This window comes from Lygodium microphyllum, chromosome 9, assembly GCF_053477565.2.
Source record: "Lygodium microphyllum isolate KBCC chromosome 9, Lygodium_microphyllum_v1.1.10, whole genome shotgun sequence".
NCBI classification, from domain to species: Eukaryota; Viridiplantae; Streptophyta; class Polypodiopsida; order Schizaeales; family Lygodiaceae; genus Lygodium; species Lygodium microphyllum.
In genome coordinates this window covers 52,752,359-52,765,381 of record NC_141143.1, presented here as the reverse complement: position 1 = coordinate 52,765,381, position 13,023 = coordinate 52,752,359, and the positions used below count along the sequence as shown (strand labels likewise).

The window sequence follows — 13,023 nt, the reverse complement described above, 5'->3', positions numbered from 1 at the left end:
AATGGAATGCTCGAATGGGAGAGAGCTATCCATCTTACTAGCTACGAGGTGTCCAAACATAATAATGTGGTTCCTCCTATAGTTCAATTTGGGTACCAATCAATAGTTGGTCCACATTGTATGCTGTGGAAGAGGACAAAGGGGGCATGAAAAAGAAAAAGCAAAAGAGGACTATTTTTTTAAAAAGAGCCTTTTTGGGGGGAAAGGAAGTTTTTTTTAGAAAAAGAGGAGAGTGCACGATGGAAAAAGGTGTGATATAGAGAAACGGAGGGGTCTTCTGCTTCTGGGTTTGATAGGAGTTTTTTTTTCATGAATTTGACCCAGTGAGGCTTCATTTGAAGACACCATAATTTCTAGGATTCGTTGAAAAGCACTAATAGTGTTTGTGACAGAGCTGCACGTATCAGAAAATGAACTGGAAGTCGTCAATTGGAGGGCAAGCATTGCTCTGTTCGACGAGGAGGAGCTAACCATCAACAGGTGCTGAATTCGTCTTCATGTTGAATGCTCGGCTTGCTGAAGCAGAAAGCATGACTCTTGATGTAATGAGGGAGCTGAAGCTGCTTACGAAAGGAAACCTGGTTATAGTGATGATGTAGTGATCGTTGCAGCTTACCGCACTCCGATCTGTAAAGCAAAACATGGAGGTTTTAAAGATACGTTTGCTGAAGATTTATTGGCACCTGTTCTAAGGGCTGTTGTCGAAAGGACGGGTACAAATCCAACAGATATTGGTGAAATTGTTGTTGACAGTGTTCTCCCTCCAAGCTCACAGCGCGCTAATCAGTGCCGCATGGCTGCTTTTTATGCGGGTTTTCCAGAAACTGTTCCTATTAGAACTGTAAACAGGCAATGTTATTCAGGTTTGCAAGTTGTGGCTAATGTTGTGACTTCTATCAAAGCAGGGTATTATGAAATAGGTATTGGTGCTGGGTTGGAGTTGATGACAATCAATCCGATGTCTTGGAGATCTGAACTGTGATCGAAGATTAATTGACCAATCAATCTCTGCCCGTATCACGCAGTGCCACTCCCAAACACAGTATACCTCCCTCAAATGTTGCATGGGGAATGCCACCTATAAGCTCCACTGGTCGAAGCTCTACAGCTTCTTTTTCTGGTGCAAATATTTCAGCTACAAGGGCACTCCATTTGCCACCTTCAAAGGCAGCAGCATCACAGAAGGCATCTGAATCAAGTCGCTCTTTCACCCCATCTCCTCCGTCACCAAAGCACATACATTATTCCGACAGCAATGTAGATAAAGAGAAGAAAAAAAAAGAAGCAGAGACACAAATGAATAGACCATTTACACAGGATGAGCCTCTTTTGGGCCACTTATTTGATATACCTCCTCAAGTTGATGAAGCTGAGATGAGCCTGGTTCCCACATAAATATTGTAGCATCTCGTTGGATAGAAAAGACTACATCAGAGTTGGAGACTGGGGGATTCAGCAGCTCCAATGTTTTGGTGTATTGACTTCTCCATACTCATAACCACACTTGCTAAATTCATGGAAGTGAAACCTATTCAAACTGTTAAGAAGTACAGAGACATTTCTGTTTATACAAACCCTGTGTTGCAACATGTAAAGAATGTCCACATTGTTGGAGTGCAATCACTGATCGGATAATAGCTTTGACAGCTTGACAAAAGCTAGAGAGTCCTATAGTGTCAAATTTTGATCCTTAAGAACTGGCTGAAATATTTCATGGTTACTTGATACAAAATTTCTGCATAGAATTTTGAGTGAAAAAACAGTGAATTTACATCAAGCACATGATATATACCATGCAGAACTCTTCTATGTTTTTGAAGGATTACTGGTTCATTCAATACAAAGAATTATATATGATCATGAACATTTTTTATCTTTCCAACTGATCAACATCACAGACATCACAGGAAGTAATTGCAGTCATAACAGATTTGACTTCATTCACTTGCTTGATCTTCTATCCTGAAATTTATCAAGGACTTCTGAAGTCGCGACATTGCTTTCGAAACCCTTCGACAATGTGCGCATGATAAAAACCATAGAATTAAGAATACACATTGAATCATTGAATTAAAAAAATAGAGTTGACAAGTACGTAGAGAAATTACTCTCCCTCTCTCTCTCTTTTTCTCTCTCCTCTCTCTCTCATTCCTCTCCCTCCCTTCCCCTCTCTCATTCCTTTTTCTCTCTCCTCTCTCTCTCTCATTCCTTTTTCTCTCTCCTCTCTCTCTCATTCATTTTTCTCTCTCCTCTCCCTCTCTCATTTCCTTTTCTCTCTCCTCTCCCTCTCATTCCTCTCCTTCCCTCTCTCTTTTTTCTCTCTCCTCTATCTCTCATTCCTCTCCCTTCCTTGCCCTCTCTCATTCCTTTTTCTCTCTCCTCTCCCTCTCTCATTGGCATGGGAGGTTGGAATACATAAGGAGGGAGGTTGGAATACACAAGGCTTACAATGCAAAGTCAGAACACTACAGGGTAGAGGAGTCTGTAAAAAGACAGCTATCAATCAGGTGGCACTTTTTGGGTACTAGCATGGGCTAACAATATAAGCAACTTGGACCAAGACCATTTCACAAGTGAGCTATTGCCTTATTAATGTTAAGTATCACTTTATTGGCTCCTTTACCCTAAATATACTAAAGAAATCTGGACAACCGGACTGGCATTAGGTCCAAGGATAATTATTAAAATGTAGATCATTTATTAGTTTTGAAGCCACAATAAGGTCGCATCTAACGCTGCAACATCAGCCTCAGATTTTTGCAAATCCTCACCCACCAACAAATCAATAGTGACTCCTCCCACATCAACCACAACAAACTTTTCTCCTTCTCTGATGGATAGGAATCTAGCAGTTTGGAGACAATGCAAAGATGTAGCCTCTGGCTCTAGAACTACTCTTAATAGATGAGGGCTAGCATCCTCTCAGCATGTTCTGCTTGACACTCCTTGACCATACCAACTTCCTGAGCACATTTCCTCATCTTTTGCTTGGCAGCTTCTGCCCATATTGCTGGCACAAAAAGACACCATTGAATATCCTTCATCATCAATTGCCCACCATACGTGTCCCTCAGGTAATGCAAGATAAATTGTGATACTTTCTTGAGGTAGTCGACGATGAGAGACTCAATTGAAACGCCTTGAGGAAGAGACTTCGATTTGGATTGACCTTTGTAAGGAGCTTGTTCTGCTAGATATAACTTGAAACCACTCATGAAAGTACTTCCACAAGGAAGCGATTGCGTGCATGCAACAATCGTCTTGATGGCAATATGGTTTGTGTTTTGTAGTAGGGCACAGAGGAGGCCTCATGCTGCAGGGGCCAGTCGCGGTTGATGTCGTGCACAAATGTGGATGTCATGCAGGGGCCATACCCTCTCTTGCTCTATTTGCCAATTATGTTTAACATCTTATCTCTTTTTCTCTCTCCTCTCATTCTCTCTTTTTTCTCTCTCCTCTTCCTCTCTCATTTCCTTTGGCTCTCTTCCTCTCCTTCTCTCATTTCTTCTCCCTCCCTCCCTCTCTCTCATTTCCCTATTATGTTTTCTTCTCTCCCCCTCTCCCTCTCTCTCTCCCTCTCTCATTCCGCGTCTATTTCCGCGTCTATGTTCGCGTCTATACTCACGTCTACTTGAACAATAGATACGATATACACACAAAAATAGACGCACACGTAAAAATTCAAATCATACTTAAATCATTTCTTTTCAAACTACGCCGTTCCTTTCCTATGTTTTTTGCGGTTCTGAAGCTTGAGTTTAGCTGACATGCAGTCTCTTCATGCCTCACCTCCTCATGACTCACCTCTTCTTTCATTTCAAACACACAAGAAGGTAAAAAGGAAAGCTAAGGAGAGGAAGAAAGAGAGAACAAGAGAGAGGAGAACAAGAAGAAGCAGCAAGCAAGCAATTAGCAAGCATCAAGGGAGGGTAACTTACCAAGGAGAGGAAGAAGGAGAAGGAAGAAGCGCCACCACACACCACACCAAACACCCAAGGTGAGTCTGTCTGTCTGTCTGTCTCTCTCTCTTTGTTTCTCTTTTTCTCTCTCTACTCTGTCTGTGTATTTAGGATTTGTGATTCCATTATGTATTGCATTTTGTAAATCATCAATGGCGGTCGTCGGCCTAAAATCAGCCGACCGAGCGCGCCTGATAGCACGTCTACATCTCAGTGTAGACGCAGATATAGATGCGAAAAATGTTTCTCTGAGGGCGCGTCTTAGAGTGTGTGTGCTTTGTAGTGTACACGTGATGATACATGCGCTGCACAGATGGTTGACCTACAATCTACACGTGATTATACACGTGCATTGACCTAGAATGCGCATCTAACAGTGCGTTTGTGCTGCATCTTAGATGTGCAGATAGACGCGCTCGACAGAAGGTTCACTCTGGAGCGCATCTGAGGGCGCGTCTAACCTGCAATTTAGACGCGGGGATACATGCATCAGGTCTCCCAGTTCTGATAGTAAATAATATATTTTTGCAATGATGAATGTGACCAATCCCATGTTTGTGTTTATCAGTTTTCTTGTTTAAAATAAGCATTAGCACTTAAGTGTTATGCTCAATGTCTAAAGAAAGCTCTTTGAAAATGTAGGTAATATATGATTTTTTGTATACAAATAAATTTGTCTTTTTCTTGTGTTTTTTTTTGCAGATGTCGTATCCTGGTTCATCTAGCAATGACCCGGATGTGGATCGCATGAATGATACATTGGCCTCCTTTGGCACGGGGATCAATGCATTTTTTGGAGGTTTTCCTAGTAGGAAAGACTTCATGGGAGAGATAACCATACACCTTGGCCGCTCTCCCACAGCGGACGAGGTGTTCAGTGTCATGTCTGGGACACCTCTCACGTCTTTGCCTAGCACTACTTCCTAGACTCCACATGCAGGTACTCCACATGCATGTACTCTATATGCAGGTACTCCACGTGCTCCACGTGCGTCGGCTGAAACACAAGCATCTACAGTAGCACGTGCATCTACAGAAGCTCGTGCGTCCAGTGAGGCACAGGGTAGTCGACAGAGAGGGAGGAGGGAGAGTCGAGGGGGAGGACGAGGCTTGTGTGGGGGTTGCCTAGGAGGTGGCGAGCGATCACCCTCACCAGTAGATCACGTAGAGGAGGTTGTACACCAGTACTATAGAGTTACAGATGCTGGTGACATCTTTCATGATGATGAGGGAAGGGATGTAATGGCATACATGAGGAGCGTCGTGCATGCGACGTATAAAGATTGTTTCATTGCCTTCAAAATCAGAAAAGCGGCTTGTGGCAGGAGTTGTTGAGGGCAGTCCATAGGAGGTACCCAAATCCCGAGGGTCAACGATTCTTGGATGATTGGGGACGTACAAAAGTGAGGGATATGCTTCACAACAAAAGATCCCACCTCATGACACGGGCCAGGGACTCATTGGGGAGGTTGGAGGAGGGGCGTGGAGCCTATAGCCAACCACCTATGTGCCACCGCATAGAGTGGAAGAAAGCTAAGAAGAAAGAAGCAGAGAAAGTGAAGAGTCGCCAGCACGCAGAGGCGCGACGGATCCAAATGGAAACAATGGGATCGTCACATTATGGATCGGGCGGCAAAGAGTCATGGGAGGCAAAGTTTGTAAGTATATTTTGATTTCTAGTTTTTTTTAAATTTATATTTCTTTCAATTCTTTATATATTTTAGTCTAATATATTGTGACTCATAATTGTTTGTATATCTCTAAATGTTTTGCAGACTACCATCGTTGGTAGGACACCTACTTCTAGAGAGGTAGGTTACCATCGAGGCCATAACCGCGCAGCGACATGGGTTCACTTTTATGAGGAGGGTCTCATCACTGAGGACCAATATAACCATGCCATGAGGATTCGACAGCCAGAGGAGGTATGTTTTTCTTACTTTCCTATTAAAAGTATAGCTAATTATAACTTTTTCTCCACCTTCTCTATGTAAGCAACCCTGATATTTTGTGTGTGTAGGCGAACCCGGATGTGGAGCATAGCGAGGAGGGGGATAGCAATGCTAGTAGCCATGGTGGTACTAGCGAAGATGTTTCCTCTTCAGATTGGTGGAGAACCACCATACTTCCTCATGAGGCCTTCTTTTATTATATATGTATGATATCTCTTTGAGCCTACTGCTTGCGGCCACGCTTTAGGTCGCAAGCACTTAAACTTCCCTTGTAAATACTTTTGATATATAATGAATACATGGACTTTTATTTTCAATTCTCATGCCCGTAAGATACACTGTCTTTTTCCCAAATACACAATCTGATGTATGGGAGGGGAAAAAAAAAACCAGAGAGCATGTGGTTGCAAAGTAACCACATGCTCTCTAGTTTTTTTTTTCCAGTTCTGTTTTGCGCGTGTATCCGCACGTCTAAATTACAGATAATTCGCGTATAAATGTGTGTCTATAATGCAGACTACACGCGCTTCATAATTCAAATTTAAAAAAGAAATTAAATATCTTTTTTAAAAAGGACATTTTTTTTTTCCGTTCACGTCTACTAGTGATTGTAAAAGCGCATCTACCCGCGTGTCTATATGCGCGTGTATGTGTGCATCTATTGGGCGTCTATTTGTGCGTGTAAATTGGTTGATACGTGCGATTATAGACACGAAATGGTAGACGCGCAAATAGACGGGCGGATAGACGCGCCCGTAAGAATTTCTCTATATTCAAAAATCACGTCTAAATGTGCGTCTACGAGGCTTTTTTGTTGTAGTGGGGTAAACATCTTCGAACTCAAGGTATAGATGAAAAGAGAAATACCCAAGATTGTGGTGTCCTTGCTCACTTTGAGGATGCCAATGGTACCATGGAAGGTTATTGCGGCTTGATCCAAGATATTCTGAAGCTTGACTTCAGAGTCTTTATATATATACTAGATGTGAAGTGGTTTAAAAAAGTAGTAACAAATGGTGAGCATTGCACAATCAGACGTCATCCAAGTGGTTTTGTAATCATTGACTCTACAAAATTTTACCAAAACAAGAATGACACATTAGTACTACCTCAATAATGCGAGCAGGTATATATGCAAAAGCTAATTTTTTAATATGTATACATGTGATACATATACACAATATAATAAGTATGTAAGTTTCTTGCTTTTGTTTTTCAAATACAGGTTGTGTATCATCCAATGGTAAACAATAACCGATGGTGGTATGTCATCCCTATATCTAATCGTTCAAAACCAATATATGGTAATATTACCGATATAGACATAGTAGATGACAATCCAACAATTAATGATGATGTACATGATGACATCATAATGGATGATATGCGTGATATAGTACAAGATGAACCTCGCGAGAATGTTCAAGGAAACGCAGAAGAAGACAATAATGTGATTGTCGATGATATTGATGAAGTTATTGAGCAATATAGCAACACATCTGATAGTGGGATAGACTTATTTGTTTCGTTACCTCTTGGTAACATAGATCTAGAAGTAGATAGTTTAGCAAGGGCTGATCTCATTGAAGATGAGATGGATCATTCACTGTAACATACTTAATTTTCTCAATGATTCAATGTGTATTCTTAATTCTATGGTTTTTATCATCTGGACACGTGCATACTCAAGAATCAATAGTCGGGTTTAAAGCTAAATTGAATTTTCCATAATAAAAAGGAAGTATTTTTTATCATCTTTAAGTAGAGAAATTACGAGATACATACAATGCTTGCTACTAATTGTATAATAAGGCTTCTATCGCTTGCCACTAATTACTTATATCGTATAGAGTACGGAGTTACTTTTGTAACATGATGTGTTACCTCATCAATTTGTGTTTTGACTCTATTGTCCATAGTCCTTATTAGAGCACATGTATGCTTTGAGAACAAATTTAGAGCCAAAATATGCATGCAATCATATACAAGATCCAAGGACAAATCAAAGCCATAGAGATCATATAATCTCCACAAGCATGATCTACCAGAAAATCCCGCTTCTTTTAAATTTTCATCCCTATCTGCTTGAGTGAGAGCTCTTTCTGCCATAATCATAGAAGTAAGCATTTCATCACTTGATGTTTTGATTGGTCTATGTTTCAATTGAAAGGTATTTTAATCATATAAGTAATGTCTTGATCCCTCACTTTCCAAGGTAGCTATCGCTTTGTGTCTATGACAAAAATATTGACCACCCTCTTTAAAAGATCCAATCTCGCACTGAGTTAGATGGTCACCAGTTACCATCATTAGCATGGCACATGTGCAATGAGTCTTCTATTGAGAGAATTTCTATATTCTGTGTGATTGGATAATTGAAATCTACTTTAAATCCATCAACAAACATACTTTCCAACTCATCAATCAATGGTTGCATGAAGACATGAAAAAGCTTGCTAGAGCTTCCAAGCACCTTTTTACAGGTGAATGGAATAAATAAAATTGGTATAACTCCAATAAAAGAGTTCTTTCCAGCATTGAGGACCTTCACCTCAACAACTCCACAATTCTTCTAGGTTGTCTTTGAGGCCTGAAACCCGTCCCATTGTAATAATAAAGCAAAATTTTGTGGATCAACCTACTCATCAAAACCAAGAAATAAATAAATAAATAAATATATATATATATATTAGTAATCGATATTAAAGATTATTCATGGGATTTGTAAAAATCTACATTGCAATAAAGTGTACCTCATAAAATAAAGTAAATACAAGAAGGTAGCATTATATATGGAAATGTATAATGGGAATATAAGATAAGAAAGAGGAAATGTATACTCCAAATATATAAGAATGATCGAGAATGTTTAGTAGTAAACCTTTTTGTTGTATAATCACAAAATACGAGGGTATACATAAATATTTGGAAGCCAATATTTGCATTGAATCATAACATAAAAGGATTTAAAGCTTCCAAATAATGTTGTTTGTTATATTAGAAGTAGAGTGACTACATCACAATTGGATAGCCAAGTTTTTTGCTTGTAGTACAATAGAGAAAAACCACTATCTAAGGTGGTACATTTGACGTATGGGTGAACCCTACTTGGATCCACTATTTCTGGTCTCATAATCCTCATCCAAAGCATTTAAACTTGCTTGATCTTCATTCCCCTTCTCCCTCTTGATTCTCTTGTGCCTATAGCAAAGAGCAAAAGAGTACAATGCTCACTTGATCTCCCTTTCCCTTCTTCCTCTTGATTCTCTGGTATCTGTGTCAAAGAGCAAGTGATTACAATAAGAAAATGATTGAAATGCTTCAAATAACACCCTATTTAATAAATTGTAAACTACTTATAAATATTAAGTTCTTGTGGCATAAGAATATTATTACTGATTGATTTTCTCTCTCTTAAGAGGTAACCCTGTATATCTTGTCTATTGTGTCATTGATGATATGTTGTCTTGGACTTTGTTGGAAGTTGGCCCATAATATCCATGTACTTGATAATAGAGATATACATTACAAGATATAAGTAATGTTAGAAACACGTAAGCTTAATGAAGTGAATTATTTATACTAAACAAAATCTACCTCCCATGAAACTCATCCTCTTGATCCAAAATGTGAGGCTCTATATTGTTCCATCTAGATACAATGCACCTCTTTATGTTGCTAATCGATAACCCTTCAATTTCTCACCTCTTTACTTCCTTCCACTCTACTATATGAGCAATAGTAAGTTCTCCCACTGGAGGGAGGCCTTGCTCTATCCTTTGCGTATTGGTATATGCATGCCACATCAACAATGACCTCTTCTAAATAGCATTTATTATTTCTACCAACCAGCATTGTTTTTGTTTGTGATGGAGATTCTTGAGGGGATGACTGATGTCATGTATGTATCCTTAGTCATGACGGCTGAGGACAAGAATTCATAGTCTATGTTGATGGATGTGATCAAGAAAATTGAGGTTTAGACCCTTGAGGCTATGTTTCATTCCATAATTTATATGGTCTATGCTTTAACATATAGTTAAACATCTCCTCAGGGATGGGGGCATACATAAAATAAGCCCGCATCTCAATCACCATCTTTTCCTGGTTGGATTTCTAGGACGATGAAATCAAGAATATGTATAACATGGCAATAAACAAACAAATATGCATTTTGAAATAAGCATCCACAAGCTACTTTGTAATGTTTAACGTATAAATAAATCTAAAAATCTATTTTATTATCATATAGGTGAACATGGAACAAAACACTAGAGGAGAAAATGTACCTTGATGTATGCTTTGAAAAAGAAGATGTTGCATAAGCAAACACAAGCACAAGTTAACAAATAACAACACATAATTAAAAGACTTTGCATATAAGAATATAGGATTAACATTACTTATTGTTAACATCTTTTACATATGAGAATTACTTGTTACCATTGTGATACCACTTCGATTTCAATAATATGGCATCTATTTTACTAAGTGATTGACTATAAATTTACTTACGTGTTTACCAATGCATGAATTTGTGGGATAAAGCATTTAAAAAAATGTTTGTTTACATATGATAAGCCATCTTCTATTCCATATTTACCACCATAATGAGGAAATAGGAAAAAAAACATTTACTAAAGTGTTTACCTATGTAGGAAAGTTGTAGGGTGGCTAATGTACATAGCCATTTTGATGCACCCATGTAAATAACAAGGAAAACCCCCAACTCTTGTTCATCTTGTTCAGCCAAGGATCACAAAGCATAATATCTTGAGCTAAAGATCTCATCTATGACTGCTACTTCTTATTTCAACTAATCATAAAGAAATAGGAAACAATGGAAGAGACAAAGGGACAAGATAACCATTGAATAAACAAGCTTCATGTATATTTAGTGAAGAGAAGGAAACCAATAGAGTGCATACCTTTTCTATCTATCAAAGAGGAGGAGTAAGAGGAGAAGGAAAGGGCTCCTCACACATGTGGGTTGAGAAAGGTAAGGCTTCTCCTCCCCATGGGTTATCAATCTTCATTTCTTCTTCTGTTTTGGTATTTGAAATAGTGTATAAAAAATGAGACTGGATGCCATTTGGAATGGAAGGGTTTAAAAGATTTGGAACATCTAGTTTCTATTATTGGTAGAGTTAGAGGCATGTTTTGATGCACATTGCAACATGATAAGGAGAGATAATGCATGCATGATGATAGACAATGTCTATAAATACTTAACATAGTTGCACAATTTCATGATAATGCATGGCTTTTGCAAGGCCCATTGATTGATTGGGGAATATATCCATATCCTCAAGAGGGAAGTCCCCTCCACATCCTCAAGCTTACTTTTCTTTTAGTGATATAGATGATGAAACCTTACATTTGTATCATTACTTGGTATGGTTGGAGCTAAAGATAAAATGTATGTGTAACCATTGTCAAGGATGGATTTGAGAGGCACAAGGAATCATCAGGGGGGTCACTCATGAATATATGTATATATAACGTGAGTTCAAAATAAGGGGTTTCTAAAACCCCATTTTTATATAAACTTTACATACAGAAGGGTGCCATATAAAGGGCTTACTTACAGATTGAATAGAAAAGGGTTGTGTTTTATTCAAGAAAAATTCACAGACCAGGATATTTGTAAATAGGCCATGAACGCACGTCGTATAGAGAATATATATAAGGTGAACCCCCCGAGATGGAATCACAATAAAAATTTATGAAGAATGGGATCCGAAAAATTGTTGGTAATGTCTTGCTCAATGAAGAGTTAAATGAACTTCCACTTGAATTGAAGATATATGTTTATAGTGACTTGGAGGTTTGCTGAATACAAGAGTCCAATGGGCATCCACACATGCTACCATATGTACTATGAAAGGAGGCCAAGAACCAATGAGAGGAGACATAGGTGCCATATTATGTAGAAATTGATGACTTCAAGGGTGATGAGCCTCCTCATGCAATTAAAAATGAGGATTTATTGGGTAGTATGGCCCATAACTTCTTTTCTCATGAGAGAAGTGAGAGAGATGATGGAATGGAGCATAATTATAAATATACTTTGGCATGAACCCCATTACATGAAGGAATTTGATTCTCTATGTAATCGAAAATTTGCATAAACATAATGGATTTGGCTAGCTACACCTCCAACACATGAAAATGTCCATATTAGCATCCATGTTATCTTAAAGTACTTGATTAACCAAAGTTGTAACTCATGGGGTGTGAACTCACAACATCTTAGTATGTTGTCCTAGTCTCTCTCTTTTCTCCTCTCGCTTTCTTATAGAAATGAAAGTACATGTCTCATATTATGCACATCAACCAATGTTCTTTAGTACATACAAGCACACCTATGGACGATGGAGAATGGAACCTAATGCAAAGATAGCTTCAATTTCATATTGTATTCAATGTATATTCAATGATATAGTTCTATAGGTTCCATATAACAAATTATTTTATACATTAAGAAATGACAAATTTCTATTCATTATTTTAATATAAAAACAAACAGATATTTATACAATCCCATAGAACCCAGAACTCTAATATCCTACCAATTGTGCACTTTATGCTTACATGTACACTTATATTGAGCATAAAAAGACCATAAAAATAGAGACTCTTAAAGAAACACTACATATGGATAATCCTAACAAGTGGAAACTCTTTAAAAAATAATAATTACCATAAAATTAGAAACTCTAAACAAAAATACCAACCAAGAATTTACTCATGACAATCCATGTCTCGAAATCCTATACTTGAACCTTACTATATTTCTCAATCCTAACATTTTGAATATTGTTTACCCATGATTAGAATGTAAGGATGGGGAAATATATTTAGATTTATGGTGTAAGAATTGGACATTTAGGTGGCATGACTTAGGCAATTGAATATTGCGTTACTTAAATCATGTCAACCTATGCCTCAAAATCCTTCATCTTAATATGAGCATATTTCTTAGTCCTAGTACTTTGATTATAAGTATATAATTTTAGGATAGGAAAGTATAATTAAGTCTAGGAAGCATGATTTTGAGACTTGGGTTACACGAGTTAGTCAATTGAATATATAGGTTTCTATATAACATC

General features: G+C 38.1%; 1 pseudogene; it reads left to right on the top strand.

The window, feature by feature from the left end:
* The first annotated feature begins 239 nt into the window (after positions 1-239).
* LOC148031034 (3-ketoacyl-CoA thiolase 2, peroxisomal pseudogene) lies at positions 240-982 on the top strand (annotated as a pseudogene).
* Positions 983-13,023: the final 12,041 nt, after the last annotated feature.